The sequence below is a fragment of the Adelges cooleyi genome, unplaced genomic scaffold, assembly GCF_023614345.1.
Source record: "Adelges cooleyi isolate 19-005CV unplaced genomic scaffold, UGA_ACOO_1.1 ACOO_flye_CR_arks_rails_tigmint_CR_PRNA_376, whole genome shotgun sequence".
Classification (NCBI taxonomy): Eukaryota; Metazoa; Arthropoda; class Insecta; order Hemiptera; family Adelgidae; genus Adelges; species Adelges cooleyi.
The window spans coordinates 3,539,094-3,559,027 of NW_026096053.1; the positions used below are offsets into that span (position 1 = coordinate 3,539,094).

The following is a 19,934-nucleotide window of genomic DNA, read 5'->3' on the forward strand; positions in this document are numbered from 1 at the left end:
GAAAATGTATAACAATTAATTGGTAATCAAACTATACATTATTTTTTTAGTACTTTGTAATTGGTTATTAACTTGAACGATTGTTTTTTATTGTCAATTACAAATTACTATTTATAAACAATATTACAACACACACACAACAATTTGTCTAACTTTTTCGTCTAAACTAACTAATAGGCGGAATAACGTCTCGCTTTAGTAAGTCGAAAAATTTGACAACTTTTAGGTAACGTTTTTCGATTTTGGAAGGTATAAGCGAAGTGAACTTTTTCGATTTTAATTATTAAAAAGCGGGTTTTTTAATGTTTAGTCATTATCAAATATTTCAGAAAATTGTAGTGAAATTTGTATTAATGTAATATATGTTTTAAACAAAAAAAATGCAACTTTCAATAACTTTAATTCAATAACATAATTTGTAATGGTTACTTTGGATTTTAGCGATTATAATTTTTTTAATATTATTGCAATAAGTAATTAAATGCTTCATACATTTTTCGTACATTTATGATGGAATACAATTTTTTCGAGTAATTCAACCAATCCCCCTCATTGAATAAAACTAATTTTAAGCAATTATTTTAAGTTTTAAGGTTTTATGCTCCCCTGAACTCCGCCAAGGCAATCGGTGTTTGTATTCTGGGCGATCATCAAACAGCTGAACGGATTCTATTCAACTAAATAATATCATGTAGGTATTTCTCGTTGCTGCGGTAATGTGCCGTTTAAAACAAGCGCTCTATCTATCGGTGACAACTCAAGATACCAGAGAGTACAAGACTGGCGTGGAAGAGGCGACATCTGACGGTAAGACGAGCCAACAGCCTACGCTACACTGACGGGGCACCGTAGCGGGTGTTGCCGCGTGCAGTAATAATGTAAATTACACCCATTAAAGTGCCGTTTTCGCTTCTTAATGGCCCGTTTTTATTACCCTGTCCAGACAACTTGTGTGTGTTTATTTTCTCTCTCTCGCACTCACTACAATAATATTATTATGTAGTACGTTATATATACGTCCCATTCACTGTTTGGTTGTTTAATATACATTAAACGTCCATAACCTGGCACAATGGTCTTCTCCTTATCCCAGGCGCACACGACGGCGCTTTGCAAACAGTCGTAAATAAGCAAAATCAAATTAAAACACTATTACACCATTTACACGTGGTAGGTACACGTGTACACGCCAAACAACATGAATGGACAGACAATATGGGTATACTCGTTTTTTACTGTTCCGTGTATATTTTTTTATTTTCTCCCGGCGCCAACATTCTTGGTCCCAACGATTGTTTATGGATTTTATAAGAAGCTATAAGTATACATAAGGCACATGTGCAACTGTATGACTTGTACAATAGTCGTAGAGACCAAAAACGGCAGGCTATATTATGATAATAGATAGCTCACCCACCTAGCATGTAAACAAATACCATGAGTCACGTGATTCCAAATGAAGATTTAAGTATAAAATGTTCATACTAATAATATCGCATATTAAAATGAATTATCTAATCTGTGATAATATAGTCAGTTAACATTTAAATCTTACGGTTGATAAGGAGTTTGTCCCTAATCAGTATGTGCCAAAACCGCAGCTACCGAATATTGAGTATTCTATTTACTGTTATTAGCCAAACAACAGACTCGAGTTGAACAAATGTCGAAAATAAAAATTATACCTAATACCCCGTTGAACTCCAATAATAATATAATATATACAAAGGACACGTGTGTATAATTTAAATTTTAAATGAAATTGATCAGTATCGTTGGATATAATTTTTTTTTTTTTTTTTTCGGAGTTCGCCAACACTTCATTTCCGACACAGGTTGTGCGGTTCGGGCTACAAGCCACACCTACGCACTTCCGGTTAGGTTGTCCCCTTTTGTACAGCCGGCTGAGTGTATTATGTGTACTACACCGATTGTTCGTTTAATTATTACTATCGTTGCGCCACGGTCGGCTGACCAGATTAGAGTAGCCAAATTACAGGTTACCGGTGTTTGTGTGTGTGTGTGTGTATGTGTTTTAAACACATGCGATAAGTCCGTACCGACAGTCTTGGGGGGGGGGGGAGGAACAAGTAAAGGGGAGGTCGTCAGAGAGAGAGGAGAAGGGCAAGTCAGATGCTATCGGCGGTACAACGACGGTTCGTCGGGTGTGGTTGCCCGGCACATGTACCTACCACCCATGTTGAGCCCGTGTCGGTTGTGTTGCTCGGTGTGGGACCCTGAGGATATACGGGCCAATTCATTGTTACACCCATCCGTTTGGTTCCCAGTGACTGTTTTTTTTTTTACAAAACCAATCAGTCCGCGTTCGACAAACTTAAATCGGTACAGTTGATATAACGTAGCTCGTCGTCTCTTGCAAAATAGCCAGATCTCGACTTTAATCGACGACCGAGTAATATTGGAAAACGAAGAAAATACTAAACAAATTCATTGAAGCACAGGCGCGACTAAGGGGACGCTAGGGAGACTTCAGCACTCTCTTCAGAGAAAATTAGCACCCCCCCCCCCCAATCCTGGGTACATACTCTGTTCAAACTTTTTATTTTAGAATATTTTTGTTTTTTAATATTTTATATCTAACGGTTTGAAAATAAGAGTTGAAGGGGTCAGTATTTAATGTACTTCGAAATAAAGGTGTTAACTGACATTTTTGAAATTGGTCTATGCATTAAGTTGCGAGAATCATAATATTATTTAAATAAGTCATATTGTAAAAGTTATAATATGACATAATAATTGATGGGGGTAGTGTTTTCTCCTTTGCCCTCTCCTCTGTCAAATCATTCAAGTGCTAAAGAGCTTTGCTTTTTTGTTTTACATAATATTGTCAAACTCTCAAAAACCCAATACGTCACACGTTGGTGTGAACAGGGAACAGCTATTAGTGTGCTATCTGCATGATTTGTTTTATGATACCGTCATATATATTTTATATTGTATATTCCATACGGCATTTCATTCTGGCGTTTGCACACTAAATATATTGGAATGCGTACTGCAGTGTCCGTGTGATATAATATAATATATTAATGTACATGGCCACACAATAGGTATGTAGAACGGTCATTGGATGAATTATTATATGGTACACGCCGAATTATTATTATTAAAAACTAACCCACGGCCGCCGTCCCCTTCTCTACACAAATACGTCGTGATATATAACAGTAATAATAATATTATTATTCAATTGACCGAAAGCGAAATAATAATAATAAAACGTAATAGCTGTTGTCGACGGCCGTTGGAACGGCAATAAAAAATAATACTTGAGCAATGATACTACTGCGGTAAACATCATATTATTGTTGGATCGACCTGCTGTGTAATTGATACATCAGCAGAGAAAATTAAAAAATCTGTCATAAAAAAAAATGTTTTTCAAATTTGTATATACATTATTAATATGTTACCCATGTGTTTGAGATGAAAAAATTCTACCTTTTGAGTCCGTCAGGCTTTTAATGAATAATATATGCCCTTTAACTAACTCAATTATGTATTCTTCTAATCTAAACCGTATAAAGAGTAGGTAACCCGCCCTTCCCCCCACTCCGTTTAACTCTCTTCGGATTCGTTGGCCGCCTTTGACGGTATTACACAGGTAATAAAAGCTAAATCAGGGTAGAAACTAGAAATCGAGACACGGTTTCCGAGCTTGTATATATTATTTTATAATAGATCCTACCCGCGTGCTACACAGCTGGTAGGTATATGTACATACTTTGTCGATGAATCTTTATTAGTAATTTAGTAATAGCGGGGAACGAAATGGAAAACGCCATTCCTCGTGTGGTACGATCAGGCGACCGACAACCTAACACACACACACACGGACCTATATATATATGTATACATAGGTATATATATATGGAGTCGCGGCAAGTATATTATAAGTCTTTATATAGCAAAGGCGATATTTACGACCTGCGGGCACGCGAATTTGATTCTAAACACGGATAAAAAAAAAAAAAACACCGGTGCCCGTCGAGGTGGAATACCGAGGGGAAAATTGTGTTTTTGGATATATAGGTACAACCGAAGACCTAGGGGGAGGGGGGAAGGGAGGTACGAGAAAATAATAATAATTACCGGGTTCTGAAAGCCTTGCGTTGATTCTGCAAACACGCATGTTGTTGCTTGCACGTGAAGTGAAGCCGACATAACGTTGAAAAAAACAACAACAACACAAAAAACGACAACGCGGTGGTGGAAAACGTACACCCCTAGGAAATTATTATTACTAGGTATTGTTATTATACCTATATGTGTGTACACGAGCAGAGGGATTGATGTGGTATTCTTATGGATAAAATAATTTATTATATTCTAGGCGTCTGGGGAACGGCGAACAGATCAATATATACTGTCATAAATATGGCGGGGCCACGCTATATTATTATTATTATAATATGCCCCGCAATGTCGTTTTTGAAAGGCGGTGCCTCCGCGAATCGTCCGACCTTTGTACACAATGCCGGTGTGTAAACGCACCATGTTGTTATAATAATGATATCCTATTGCCAATAGTGTAATATATATATATATATATATATATAAATTGAAAATGGGCTAATGCGAAATCGTGTGTTGAGCGATGGCGATTTTGGTGTTATATTCTCCTATAGCTATATTGTTACTTTACTTTCTGCGTTCTAAACTAGAAAATCAATTCCACAACTCGCCTATGTGATAGAATAAGAAATAAATACTAAAGTGGGGGGAGTCTAGGAGTTGCATCAATTGTGCGAAAAATGAGAGCGAACGGGTCGAGATGGTTAATGGATAATTAATTTTAACTCGTATAGTTGCATTTAATTGTAGTTATCAAAAAAAAAAACTATAATTGCTAAAACTGTTAAAGGAAAAAAATCACGACTATCTAATTACAAAGAAACATAATGTTCTATTAACGAAAAACGAGTAGGAAACATCAACGTTTGTAAAAAAAGTGAGAACCGCCATCGATTATACATATTAAACAAATTTGACAAATTTACATATTTGACAAAAGCTACTTTCTTCTAAAATGTATTTTGTCGAAGCGATGACGTGTGTCAGTGTCTTAGGTCAGTGTCTTACGCGAGAAACTGCAAATGCTGACTTCATTCGTAGGTATAACAAGTGTAGAAAATGCACGTGTTGTACAATATTGTGTAAGTATTTTTCTCGGCATCCGGCAACCCTAGAGGGAGGGGTGGGGAGGGGGTGGTCCGACAACACGCGGCGAAATGGGATTTTCGTGGCTTATCGAAGGTTTTCGGTTGAACGGGCCGAACTATGTTGCGCACCAGTGCAATTTATCTTGTACAGTGCAAAACGGAGATGATAAATTACTTTGCGCGCAGCAAGGCGGCTGTACATAACATGATGTTTAATAACATTAGATAATAATATACATATACACAAGAATAGTGGAAAAATAATGATAATAAAAATAATAAGACACGTGTGACGCGGGTGAACTCATCGGCCCGAGTCTGAAAACCGGAGACGACCGCATACATAAGAAAGAACAGCAGATTTTACAAGGGCAATACAATTAGTGGAAAAACCTCAAATGTCGCATTTGCAAGAACATTGCACGTCCATTAAAAAGGTGCGCTACACACTCGAAGGATTTTCTTGTCGGCAACCATCCGTACAGGCATTTCTATAAGACTATTAGTGCTCGAGTAGTGAATTCTGAACCCTCTCGATCTCTGCGGGTCAAAAAATAATCTAGGGGCTCTTTCGATATAATCGTTTCGTTGAGTGGTTATGCGCCACCAACTCACCTACCTATACAAGTATACATTTTCATAGATTGTATATAAAAGCGTCGTACGTTGATTAATTTCTCTTTTATGTATGTGTGTGTGTACGACAAATCGGCGAATCTTATTTATATTGTATTTATTGTAAAAGAAGAGTGCAGCGTAGGGGAACGCGATAGAACCTTGCCGAGAGGGAGGCGGCGCTTAATGGAATTTGTTGTCGACCGAACTGCAGCTGAGAGGGGCGAAAAAAATTAGAGAGGAAAAGGCGCGCATCCCCCGGCAAAACAACGGCGGCGAGTGGCCTCCCCGAGTCGCTTTAAAAGCATTTCTCACCACCCTCGTTTGCAGCCATTTGTACCCCACAAACAGAGTTCTCGGCACACACACACACTGTATAATATGGGCACTTGTAGGAAAAATGGATATGTGTGTGTGTGTGTAGGGACACAAACGACCCCGGGACCGGGCGAGGAGACGGTGGTCTACAAATCTTCGCCGCCGCTTGTCAAAAACCGTCATGGACCTTTTTCGCACGCAGAGTATATATCCGGTTCAATACACACACGTTTTCGCTGCACCGTCTAAGCTAAGTAAATTATCTGGTAATTTATCGAGGAATACCGTGTACCGGAAATGATACATGTGCTGCCTCCGCCATAATGTCAAAGTTTTCCTCTCACCCTCACCCCCCCCCCCCCGACCTTGCAGCAAGTGTTTTGTCGGTACGCCAAAAAGGAGACCTAAAATAATATCAGCTCTAAGCGCGCAAAATCAATATGTACCTGCATCGTATGCGACCATTCGCAGCTAGCCTTAGAGAGCTCAGAGGTAATGTCAGTTGTAAGGGTTATGATAGGTAAGATGATATAGGACTAGAGTGTGAATTTAAATATACCCTCGCCTAATCTAAAATGTATATTAACTTCGTGAAATATTCACATACATATGATATACGTATAGTATATTATGTATTCATATGTATAGTCACCTGCCAATATAATATTTAAATTATTCTGGGCGGCCTATGATGATAAGTATGTCATCCTATACCTTCCTTGGACAGTCTACAACGATTGACAATTTGTGTTTGCGAGGAATAACAATGTTAATCGTGTGTAAAATATACATTTTTAATACTGTCTAATTTTATTCCTACTAACCGTTCAAATTACTTATGGTTAATAATTGTAGATGATTGAAATTTTAACTTAATCATGATTAAAAAAACAATTATTGAGAATTATAGTTAATTTAACATGATAGTGAAAAATGAACCGTCGCTAAATAGTTGTTGTTCATGATTAAAAGTCAATCAAGGGTACAAATGAATAATGACTACAATTTCATGGTTATCGGTAAAAAATTAATTGAATCTTAAAGTAAATCAAGTCATAATGGTTTAATAACTTAACCACTTGAACTAATGATATAGCTGTTGTAAAGATTTAAATAGAAACGAGCGCAACATTAGCGCTAAGGACGAGAAGCGTAGTTGCAGAGAGAAAGACTAGGCAAGTTCTGGTTCTTTCCTTCAGAATCCCAAAATAAGTAAAAAACCAAAATGAAAGATTATTTTATGAAAATTCAGTGGGACCATGATAGCATTTTTTCCAAAATCTATATTAAGAACCCCTTGGACTCATGGTAACTCATAGTTATAACAACGCCACAAAAATCCGAAATGTATTCTACTTTAGCGCGTTGGAAATGTAAATTTCTCAACGTGACGTGTATTAGCTAATAATTATATTATTATTATACACCAATTGTCGCCATTGTAATTTATTAACAAAAAAATAAATGGCAGTCGCATAAATATACTTAGTTAAATTTTTAATAGAATTTTTTTTTTTTTTTTTAATTAATAGTATAATAATATTTGAGTACACCTAGGTACCTAATGACGTTATTTTATTCATCTAGTTTTATTGGAAAACACTGTTTTATAGTATAACTAGCAAGGAGAAAAGTGGGTTGTGCACCACATACACAATAATAATAAGACTTTGTATTTTTTTTTAACGAGGATAGGCAATAATAATTGCGAAACGTGTATCATGTTGACAAGACTTGTTTTCCCAATGACAAATAAAATAAAATGTGTTAACGGCAAATGCTAATAGAGTATATGGAATCCGGGTTATAAAACTTAGATTTTATTAGACAGGCTCGCACACTAATTTGACGTTGGCTAAACTTGTACAGTTGTATAAATACATAATATTGTTTATTACGTTACTCGGTAACGCCAATATCTTAATGCTTTTTTTATTATAATATATTCAAATAGATAACATAATATATATATATATATATATATATATAAATTATACTTATGCATATTATTCTAATACGCCGGTCAACAACTAGTTTTCTATATAAGCATTATGGTCCTGCGCACATAGGTATACTATGCAGGGCTGTTGCATATTTTATTCGCTCTGTACAATTTAAGAAATTGAATACTGCAGCAAGATTACGAAAACCATTCTGAGAATGGTTGCGCGGTCGCTCGAGGTCGCCATAGCCAAAAGCACCTGGACTCTTAAGACCGGACGTCATCTATATTATTTTAGTTGTACATTATAATTTTTTTTTTTGAAGAACACAAAATATCATATTATTATGGCTTATACGGGTTACAGTCTACAGAGAGAGCGAAAGAGAGAAAATTTTCACAGAAAAAAAATTGTGATAGAGATTTAATGGAAAACCACATAATAAACACAAACAACAATAAAGTAAGACTAATAGCAAGCTATTATAAACACAAAATAAAAAAAAAAATAAAAAATTATAAAATAACAGAAATGTATGTAAGAAAAATAATAGCCCTCACTTTTGCATATACACTTGACGATAATGAATTATTAGCTGTTGTTGATACATTAAATAATTAAATTGTGAAGTGATATCACGGTCTCGCGGTTCGGGTCCTAAAACAAAATTGAGTGCGATGAGAAGAGTAGGCAAGTATATCAAGAAAACTCCTAGATTCGTCCTTTATTTTGTAGTTTACAACGCGCCAACGTAAACGATTGAGGTGTGAGGTTAAGGCGCAATTAACGTTTTAGGTGTTTTAAGTTGTATATTACATGAATATTTCTCGAAGGTTGTAATTTAAACGTTTTAATTTGTGTGGAACGGTCGAGTGAGAACCACTCTGGGCGCGCAAATCCAGGTGGGGCTCCTGACCCAGAGAGCGAAGAGTAGAAAAAAAACTAAAACGGATTTCGATGACCTTTTTAATTTTATTTAATGCATTCGAAGGTATTTTGTTTCTTCAAAATCAACGACCAAGTCTAACGATATAAATGCGAACTAGATCTCAAGAGTGACAGCTATTAAGTAGGTAGGTACTATGTACATAGGTATTTCATACATGTAGTTTTTTTAATTTACTCTTTTGTGTAAAAATCAGAACTCGAAGTGAGTGATATTTACACTCTCGCATATTATACATATTGTATTTTTGTAAACGTCGGAGTACAGAGATGTTGGAATTGATCGACAATAATTAAAAGACACTCAACGGAATCGCCAATAAAATTATAAACCAATGGTGATAATTAATTGACAGAATAAACACAACGAACGAACGCCTAGACCGCTGCTGGACGTGAATGATGTGCGCTAAATTGATGGACCGATTCCCAATAAATTGAGCTTTTGACTGGACCGTTTGTTATATGTTAAAGCGTTGTTTAATCGACCGAATTGAGTATAGTTCTATGTAGTAATGAACGGGCGCAATCACAATGACCATAAGCGACAATAAAATATCTACTAAACTGGTGAGAAGAAAAAAAAACATTCAGATTTTAACTAAAAATCATTCCATCAAATCTCTCATTTGATTTGTTCATAAAACACATCTGCGTATAATAAGATGGCACAATGACCATGTCAGATATTTGTTTGAGTTTGTTTATTAGTGTAACTATATAATATTACCTAAATGGTACTGATCGCCTAAGACTTAGGCCCTAAGTGATTGGTTTTTTTTTAATATTTCACTCACTCGTACGTGGTGTTCAGACAACAGCTAGGCATTGTGTAGGTTTTTTTCCCAATTGAACCTCGCTTAACCCAGATGAAACTTGTTGTAATTTCTTATCATACAAAAAACATAACAAACGACTGGAGAACGCGCGGAGACGTTACCCGGACGCCGTGTCAATCGCACCATCACTAACGCACAAGAGAAGTAATCAAATTTGAAAAAAACACTTATTCCGAATAATAATAATTGTAAGTACTACACACGGCAGCGGAGTGTGTGTATGCGACCCGATACGTGTTACATCAATAAGGCCCGTGCTGTTACTATTATTAGTGATATTATTATTATCATGTTACAGCCCGAAGAAGGTCGGTATTTTCTTTTATTTTTTTAGGGTCTATATGACGTATATATACCTGACAGGGGCGTGCCTTCTGCTAGATCCCCTCGCTACCCCTCGGCCCATCGTATACGGAGGGGGGGAGGGGCATTATAAAATATCATCGCACAATAATAATACAATAGGAATACAAACTCCTAACCCTTCGTCGCCCATTGCGGCGGGTCCGTCAGTCAGCGCAGTACTGCAGTATACAGTAGTGTGTACAGGGTGTAGCACCGTGAACAATATAACATATAAATACATATCTCAATTTGCAACGCTCGCGTTTGTGTGCATTCGGGAAAACCCGATGATGAGAACCGTACCGCATAAATCAAAAATTGTATATTATACCGGCGCGCGGTCTCTACTATTATAATAATATATATTATACACACACACACACACATATATCAGTTCTGTATACGTATGTATTCCGTGTATACGGTAAAATGTATACAATGAATGGCGACGGTGGGAGAAGATTTTTTTTTAGGTTCGCCGACGACGACCGGTACATGATTTATGGAGGTCGTTTTTATCACACAGCCAGCGGTTTGGTCGTTATTAAAACACATAGCGTGGGCGAGTGGGGGGAGAGGGGGAATAAAGGGGGGGGGCGCCGTGGCGGCAAGCGCGCAGATATGATAGATATCAAATTGGAGTAAATCATTGCGTGCGAGATAGATGCGATATAACAGAAAAGCAGTGGAAGAAAAAGAAAGAGATAGCGTGAGAGAGAGAAGATCCACCGACAATTGAATTTCATTAGGTTTTTTTTTTTTTGTCCAAGCCAACCGTGTCTTAAGTAAGCGTCTCAATGTATGTAAGCGTCCGCGTTTTTAAAGTCTCCGTTTTGTGTTCTGCCCAAAAGGAAACAACATATTAATATTATATTTTCTTTTGGTCGGCGATGGTTAAAATAATGTACACTGCTGCTGTAGTGGTCGGTTAACTGAAAATTCGGTAACCATCGAATACCACGCTGTATATAAATGCTGTATAATATGCTAATATATTATTGCGTTGGTGTGGTTTTAATAATTAATTATTCCTAGTAAAAAAATGCTAGTTGTATGCGGTGGTGGCGAATACTAATAATTTTTTACTTCCTCCGGGTGTAAATTAGATATATATATATATAAGGTATTGCGAAAACGCTTCTGCGAAAAACAGTATCAGTTTAATAATATTTGTTTGGAATTTTTAGAAAAAATATTATTTGTCGCTTTTTTAAAACACATATGCTTAGAAAAGAAGACTTAAGAACAATACGTCTGGAAATAATGAAGGACACTTTAAACATAATACACAGACAAATTTTTATACGATTTTGATATTATGTACTACCTACTTTTTACTATATTTTTGTACATATTTTTTAAATTATTTGTACTGGTTATGAAACTACTATGTTATGTGTCTTTGACTATTACTATTTATTAAGTGTTTTTAAATTGTAATTGTAACAATAAAGTCTGGTAGGTATATACTGTGTCATTATAGGCAACGCAGTAGACGCAGGTTTATTATTTTTTAAATAAAATTTGTTCTCTCTCTCTAATATTAAATTTGTTTTTATTACTATTAAGATATTAATATCATGCTTTTTTAACAAAATGTTATTAAAATGTTGTACTGTTCCCGTGAGATTAATACGACTTGTACTATACTTTGTTTATTTATTAGACCACTGAATTACATCGAGTCATTTTACTCAATATCCCAAATAATATGTAGAATTGAGTTGAGAAATTCAGTTTTTGTATGAAAATGATTTACTAACATTATATTATAACCGATGGGAAATTCGACGAATTCATAATAATATATTGCTTTGGCAGCCGCTCAATTTTTTATTTAACGGCAGTTACAAGACAGACTAGTTTTTTTCTAGCCAGATGATAATTTATTTTTTTTATCGGTTTTAATAAATACACGAGCGCATAGTATACAACTCACCATCGACGATGAACATAATCTGCCAATATAGTACTATATATTGGTATATTTCTTAAACCAACAAAATTGGCTGTTGGCGATCTGCATTTATTATTTGCCTCGCGTAGGTGATAATTATTAACACTGTGAAACGCGCGCGTTTTTCAACTTAAGCAAAACGCCATTTAAACGGTTAACGCGCCAAAAACAAGTATACTCAGAGAATACCTAGGTATGTATTATTATTATAATCTCTTCTTAGCCGGTCAGTGCAACATCATAGCATAATATTATATTACTGTTGCCCGTGTTTAAAATATGTTTATGCACCGCGGATGGCACCGTGTCCTTGTGCCCATTAAAAAAAAAAAAAACCGTTCGGGACGGATCGCACGAATAGGATAATATTATACTCTTCTGTTGTTTTGAATACACACAGCCATGACCGAGGACAGTTTTTTATCCATTTAAAATATGTATTATTTTGTAACTCACAAGTACATTAACATCACGTTTTCTCGGTACCTACCAAACGGAACACTGCGAATTTTAATTAACTAGATTCAGAATGTGCGCATAAAAATATATATACTTGTAGAGATATTATCCAAGACAAAATATGTTCCACACCGCAATAACTTAAGAAATAAAAACAATTTCGAAAGAGAATATTACATAATATTATAATATTTGTTCAATGTTTTGAACATTTAATTTTTTACAATAATTGTTTAATATAATTTGGAAGAAAATCAAATATTTGGCACACTATTGGACCATTGAACAGCGCAGAAATTTCTACATTTTTTCTAAGCGTTATAAACTTAATAGTTGAAAGTATGTATTTTGTTCTACTAAATTTCCATGTGGACAAGTCGACGATGTGCGTTTTTGTCGGTTGTTGTGTTGGCGGCAAAGACTGCTGTTTGCGTAGGAAAAATAGTTGCTGCTATTTTTTTGTACATAGTAACGCGTTTCTACCGAATACATAATATAACATCACTATAATAAATATTATTACAATAAACAGTTGGTGTATTTCTATGGAAACCCGGTCGGGGTCATAAATACGGTTGTGTCGTCGGGTCACGATTGTTTTAACCCCGAACCGTCGCGTAAAATATATTATAGATATTTTCTTCAAGACACAACAGCTGTCGAAATGTCCAAGACCACGTTACCGGAGAGCGGGGCGAAAACCGCCGAACCGGCCGCAGTCAATGGCATAGGTACGTCGTCTTTGGCCATTTAAAATACATACTATTGTCTTATAGTAATAAGATAATTATAGTCTTTGCCACTTTCCGTGTATGTAGTGCACGTGTCGCCGACTTTAAGCGTGCACTCCATCGTGGGACCACCGCCTGAAGTCCATGCCAAACCGGCCGAAACAGCGGCCGACAATCCACCGGAGAAAAAGCCCAAAGTGGAAATAGTTAGGACCTTCGATAACCTCACTTGGGACGGTTCTGCGGCGCGGACGTCTTGCGTCGACATGGTCGGTAATTTGAATTAATAATAATAACAGTAATTAGAACAATCCAAGTGATGCGCAATTTACCGTTTAGCTGCGGAAACCGTACAGGAACCATCCGATCAGGTACGGCGGGTTGTGCGAGAAAATGAACACGGACAGTGTGAAATTAGCCGTCAAAGGGTCACACCAAGCCGGTTCCAATCACGGGTACACGAGGAAAGAGGACGGCTCGTATTACGGTTCATGAAAGAGAAATCGTCTCGTTTTTTATTAATATTATTAATAAAAAATCAAAATTACCGTGTAAAATACGAGTAATAACATAATACAGCTCAAAAAATAAAGTTTTCCTAATCGAAAATATTGCATTTATTATATTATATTGACACCGAATTCCCTTTCTTCAGACATCCCACTATAATCCGAACTTTATGACGCTTGAAAGTATATAAAACGTGGGCAATTCCATAAACTTATTTGAAGAATATAAAAATGCCTTTTCAAAACGACCGATGTGCTCTTTTTGTTTGCCACGAATACAATATTATGATCAAGTTAAGATACCAATATGATATTCCACCATATTGAATATAATATATTTTATTGTAACGATGCCGACGAAACAAAAAAGGGGAACGATCAGCGAGCATCCCCTAACGGCGTTTTTTCAATTTGCTTAAACACGCATGATATGCATAAAGTAGCTGTGCGGAAAACAGCGAGGGTGCTAACCCTCCTCCCACCCCTCCGGTCCCATCGGGGTCGACCTCCCGCGCAATGCACTGATTTGGTTTTTTTTTTTTAGCATCCACGTCCATCCCTTTTGAAAACTACCCTCAAGTTTGCTGATTCGATAGACCATTCGTCATCGCCGGTAAGGGGCAAACCGACTTGTCAGCACCATGTTCTTTACCCCCACACACACACATACCCTTTTCACTCTCTTTCTCTCGCACGCCGCCGCCGCCGCCGCCACTACCGCGGCAGATGTTTTGCCGGCCGAGGGTTAAATATATAAGCGGCGTCGATAGGGCCGACGATAATAACATGGCCGAGGCATGGACACCGCACCCCCTCCCCCCGCCGCATGACAGCCCTACAACACAGCAGCTTATAAGCCGTTGTAATATTATTATAATAATATGAAAAATGTAGCACCGTTCGTACAAGTAGGTAATAATAATAATAATAATAATCTTATATTATGTATAATATACCTCTACACCCATGTTAAACGACCATTACCGTCAACCGCGAAGATGTTATCGACGGTCGTAGCTGTACACACACCGCACAGAGAAGCGTCATCAACGTTAATACTCGGTTACATGTTATTGTATGGGTATAGTTACAATTTACACACAGTTATTGTTATTGCGCGGCGGCAATACTTCTATCGAAGTAAAGTGGCTCTCATCCCCCCGTAGTAGCATATAATATTATCTATGTATATATTATACTATTTTGCCTGTACATGTAAGTGTACCGGCGGCGAAGAATTACAGCGACCGCGACACGTTAGATGCCGGCAGTCGGCCGTCGAGGCGTATCGGACAGCGATATCTAGACTTTAACCTCGAGCCTATTATAAAGCACATGCATATTATAATATTATATAGGTAAGGTGTGTACCGGAATCAATTGCCACCTTGTCACCTGTACTATACCAATATCGTTTACTGCTGCCCCAGCCGATAGTGTCCGGACGTCAATTAACGTTAACCCCTTTCAAGGAACCGCCGGCGATTACACAGCATCACCCGGTAGGCCCCTATTAATACAGATACGGTTTTCAATACCGTTAGAGTAGGTGCCGATTATTATACATAAGCACCAACTACATAGACAACTCTGATCTGTATAATATATAAAGTTTGGCAAAGATAATATTTCAAGCGTACGTACAGTTAGAACAAGAAAATCCCGACAGGGCTGCTAACAGGCGATAACACTGTAAATCCTAAATTAACAGCCACTTGTATGTGTCCTGCTTTATCGGTTTTGAGACAATATTTTATGTATTACATAACATGTAGGGATACATATTATATGTATTATACTTCTCAGCAAAAAACTTGTAATCTCTATTTTTTTAAATAGCGTTATGGTATATATAAACATAGGGAAGACGCCCTGCCAACTCACCGAAGGGTATGCAAATAAAAAACCACTTTTAAAGTATTATTATGAGGAATATAAAATCTTATTTGATTTTTATATAATTAAATTTATTAAATTATATAGTATCTAATAGGTATTATTAAATATTCAAATTAACAGAAAATATGTTGATTGACGGGCGGAAAGGCGCGATAAAGCTTTTCACCGTATTTGATGGGAAAATATACGTTTCGTTTAAATAAACTGGCTGGGGGGTAAATATAACATATTATATTATATTGAAAGATTGATGACGTGTCGGATAAACGGGAGGGGCAAGATGGTAGGACGGGCATTTATATATATATATATAGGTACTAATAATAATATCATGTATTTATACCGCCGGGTTTTTTTTATATATATAATCAAAGTCTGTCGAGTTGTCCTGTACGAATAAATCATCCGGACGTCAATTAAATAAAACGCGGTCCCGGATTTATATTAATCGACAATGTTGATTTAGATCATGTTCAGTGTGTATTAAATTACAGGGTCGAAAATATTATCTATATTTTAGTGACCGCTGCATATTATACTGTGGGATTGTGATAAGTGAAATTAAAAATACCCAAGTATCAAAAGATAATGTAAAAATGTTTAAAAATGAATAAAGTATTATAAAAATAAGAATTTTATCTCTACCTTGAAGATGGCATAACGAATCGTTATAAAACGGATATTATAAAAATAACGAATTTCAAACCCAATATAGGTAGAAAATGTATAAGAACAAAATTTTAAACTGACATCACGTGCTAGCTAAGCGTGCGTTTTCGCTTCCGGTTATTATAATTACATAGTCCATATAATATAATTATATATATATATATATATATATATATATAATAGGTACTAGACTTGTGCTAATAGTAATAATGAAACTGAAAGAAACATGTCATTTTTTCCTTTAAATTTCTACAAACTATATAAATTATGTTTAATTTGTATGTTTATTTGGATTGTACCTGATATGCGGCTACTCAATTCGGCGTGCCGTACACAATACGAATGGAATACGTTCTAGAATATAATGTGAACTGGCACTTTTTTTTAACGAACAAAAAACAATTCACTGTCTGCAACATACTACTGCTGGGCAAACCGCAAAAAGAAATTATACCATTGGAAGTTCCTAACGACAAACGATAACATAAAAAACCCAAATAATTATTATCAATTAATTAATTATTTATACACAAAAAAACTTTTATACGTTTCGAATCATATTAAAGGGGCCCGGCATAATGAAATCATTATCAACCGGATAATTAGATAAACAAAAATTTGGTAATTTTACCATAAAAGTACTTAAGTTTATATACGGTGTCACTATATAATATTATTATTTGACCGCTTTTTAAATAAGATAAAAACAATTTTGAGTTGCAACAACTCAAAATTTTTTATTTTTTTTTTAGCCTTTTTCATAGTATTGTGCGACACATCTTGACGGATTAATTGTATACTTTTTTTTATGAACTTATTTAAATCCAGGCAACGTACTATACCTACAACTGATTAAATTAAATAAATTCACAGCGTTTAAAAATGTCTATACTCGCTTTCCTTGAAATAGCAGGAGGTGGTGAGTGTTTGCTAACAAGTGTTTGGCCCTTCTTATTTCGGATGCCGTTATTTTAAAGAATAGATATAATATTTCATAACAATATTGTTAATATTGAAAAAATATGTTTTCATCACGTTTTGGTAATAAACCAGAAGTATATATAAAATAATACGGACAGCGATCCAGATGGCCAAATAAGTAAGTAGGCAAGTACAAAATTGAGAAAGTCAAAACACGGTCAACATCATCCTCAGAGCGGTATATTTAAACGCTTGCCATATGATAGGTTTGCGCGCAACGTTTTTAATATCATTATTATACAAAAATATTCTATAGGAAATTATATTTTTTAATAATATTAAATGTTCCTGTCGCGTTGCGCCCTCGGGTAACAAGTTAAGATCGTTTCATAAGTGCAATATCTCAATTATTATTAGATCATACTGCGCTCGGCCGATGCGGCTTGCTTGTGCATATGGCGTTGTTGCATAGGAATTTAAAAAAAATAATAATTTTACCCGTTCAAGCCCTAGGCAATTTTTTTACCGCACAATATATTTTATAAATTAAAATATGTATCGTTGCACTACTATACCTACGTAGTATTAGGTTGTGAATTGAGCAGAAAAACGTTGGGAATATTGTACAGACATAATTCGCTATAGGATAAAAATGGAGATGGACAAAAAAAAATTGACAATTATATTGAAACCGTCGGGTGGTCCGAATAATCCGAAGACGGTGATGTTATTATCATTATTATTGTGATATATTTTCTCGAATAACGGACGTGTCACCAACACCGGTAGCCAACTATACTAGCATCCTGTGGCTCCTCTATATTTTTATACTCGCTGTGCAATATAGTTGTACGAAATAGGTAAGTGCACTCTCACACAAGCTACTCACGTGTCTCCATTATGGGTCTTCGGCCGCCGCGGGAAGTGCAGGTGTGTATTGCGAAATGGTTGATTTTTTTTTTTTTAATAACCGTGTAACAATCCCGGAGTGTACAATAGAGTCGTACAATTTTTTTATGTTCCCTTTGCCAGAATTAAATATAATATAAAAATTATATCGCACCTTTATCGACACCTCCCGCCGTTTTCCACCTAGCAGTAGCAATAATTGGTGAAAAAAAAGTAAATAGGTATAAGGAAAAAAAAATAACGACCTGAGATGATATATTAATAATAAACATTTTGTCTTCGTTGTAATATATATAGAAAGTACACACGGCCATTGGCTCTTCTTGGGCGCCTCCTAAGCGTCGCTAATCCCGTCAAATAAAAATATTACTGTACTCCATCTAATAACTAATAATTTACTCAAAATTATATAACTTGTGTATATGTGATTTTTGTTATTATGCTTTAAATGAAATAGTTTTAGACTGTTTTTTGTTACTGTTGTGTTAGAAACAACACCGTGGTTTCAAAAGAAAACAACACTCTTTCCAAGCCGTGCAACCGGTTGAAAACTACTGGTCTAAACGACCGATCGACGGCGGCGGTAGAATTATTTACCCACTAATTAACTTACTAAAATTAATGCTTACGGATATCACTGTGTACATCTGCAGCTGGTGCATCTACCAGTTCGATGATCTCTGTACAATAGTATCTACTAACATCCTGACTCACCTGAAACACAAAAAAATATAAACCCGATTAATAATCGAATCCATTTAGGCAAAACATAGAATATTAAAACACTGATTTATATATAATAAGGAAAACGGGATTTGTTTCTTTCAACATTGATTTGTTTAAGTCCACCTGTACAGCCATGTTGTTAATCGTTACTTTTGAGTGCACGCTATAAAATCGACATTAGATCCAAGTCTAATATTTCTCGGTCGGAACTACCATAGTTAGTGTACTTCAGTCGTTCCAAAATATAACCTACTGATAGCACAATAAGGACTAAGAATAATAGATTGTTGGGCTTTACTTTTTTGTCCACTGCACATTTTACGCCTACAGAGTTCAGATTCATCAACTGACAGTTTTATTTACATAAGTCAGAACAATGTACCTAATATCAAATACGCTGTTGGAGTCTAATGAAATCCAAAATAGATTGTATTTAAATTTCGTCGAAGCCTTTAGGGATTTTGACATCGCCCCGTGACTATCAAAACCGTAGTTGTTTGCACTTTGCTCTCGACATATTTTTTTTTTTTTTGCTTATTTTTTTCAAAAAAATATTTGCGACCGAAATATATATATATATATACAACAACAACAACAATAATAATATATCCCCTTCACGTTCCGGCTGCGCATAAAATAATATATGTATTATATTATGTATATACCTGCTGCCTTTTAAACACACACACATCGTATACATTATGATATTATATTGTTTTGGTTCACTGCACAATACAAAAATATATTCTAATGCTGTGCGTGTATATGTGTTTTTTTTCCAGCTTGTATACCATCACACACCGAGTATAGGTAGGTATAACATCAATGTATATAGTTTGTCCTAAAAAAAAAAAAAAAATATCGGATCGAGTAGACGGTGTGTGCAAACGAAACAGAAACTCGAAAAACGCGACTCGAATCCAAAATGAGATGTGCCGGAATATAATATCATGAATTGGCATTACG

At 35.8% G+C, this 19,934-nt stretch overlaps 1 protein-coding gene across 13 annotated transcripts in view; it reads right to left on the minus strand.

The window, feature by feature from the left end:
• LOC126840143 (homeotic protein antennapedia-like) overlaps positions 1–19,934 on the minus strand; it is a 133,111-nt gene that overhangs the window by 61,702 nt on the left and 51,475 nt on the right. For 5 of the 13 annotated variants that reach the window (XM_050575665.1, XM_050575663.1, XM_050575664.1 and 2 more), the window contains one exon: positions 18,872–18,956. The exons of the other annotated variants lie outside the window; for them this stretch is intronic. The gene's annotated coding sequence lies outside the window, so the exon portion shown is untranslated. The remainder of the gene's footprint in view (positions 1–18,871; positions 18,957–19,934) is intronic. 13 annotated transcript variants of the gene reach the window in all.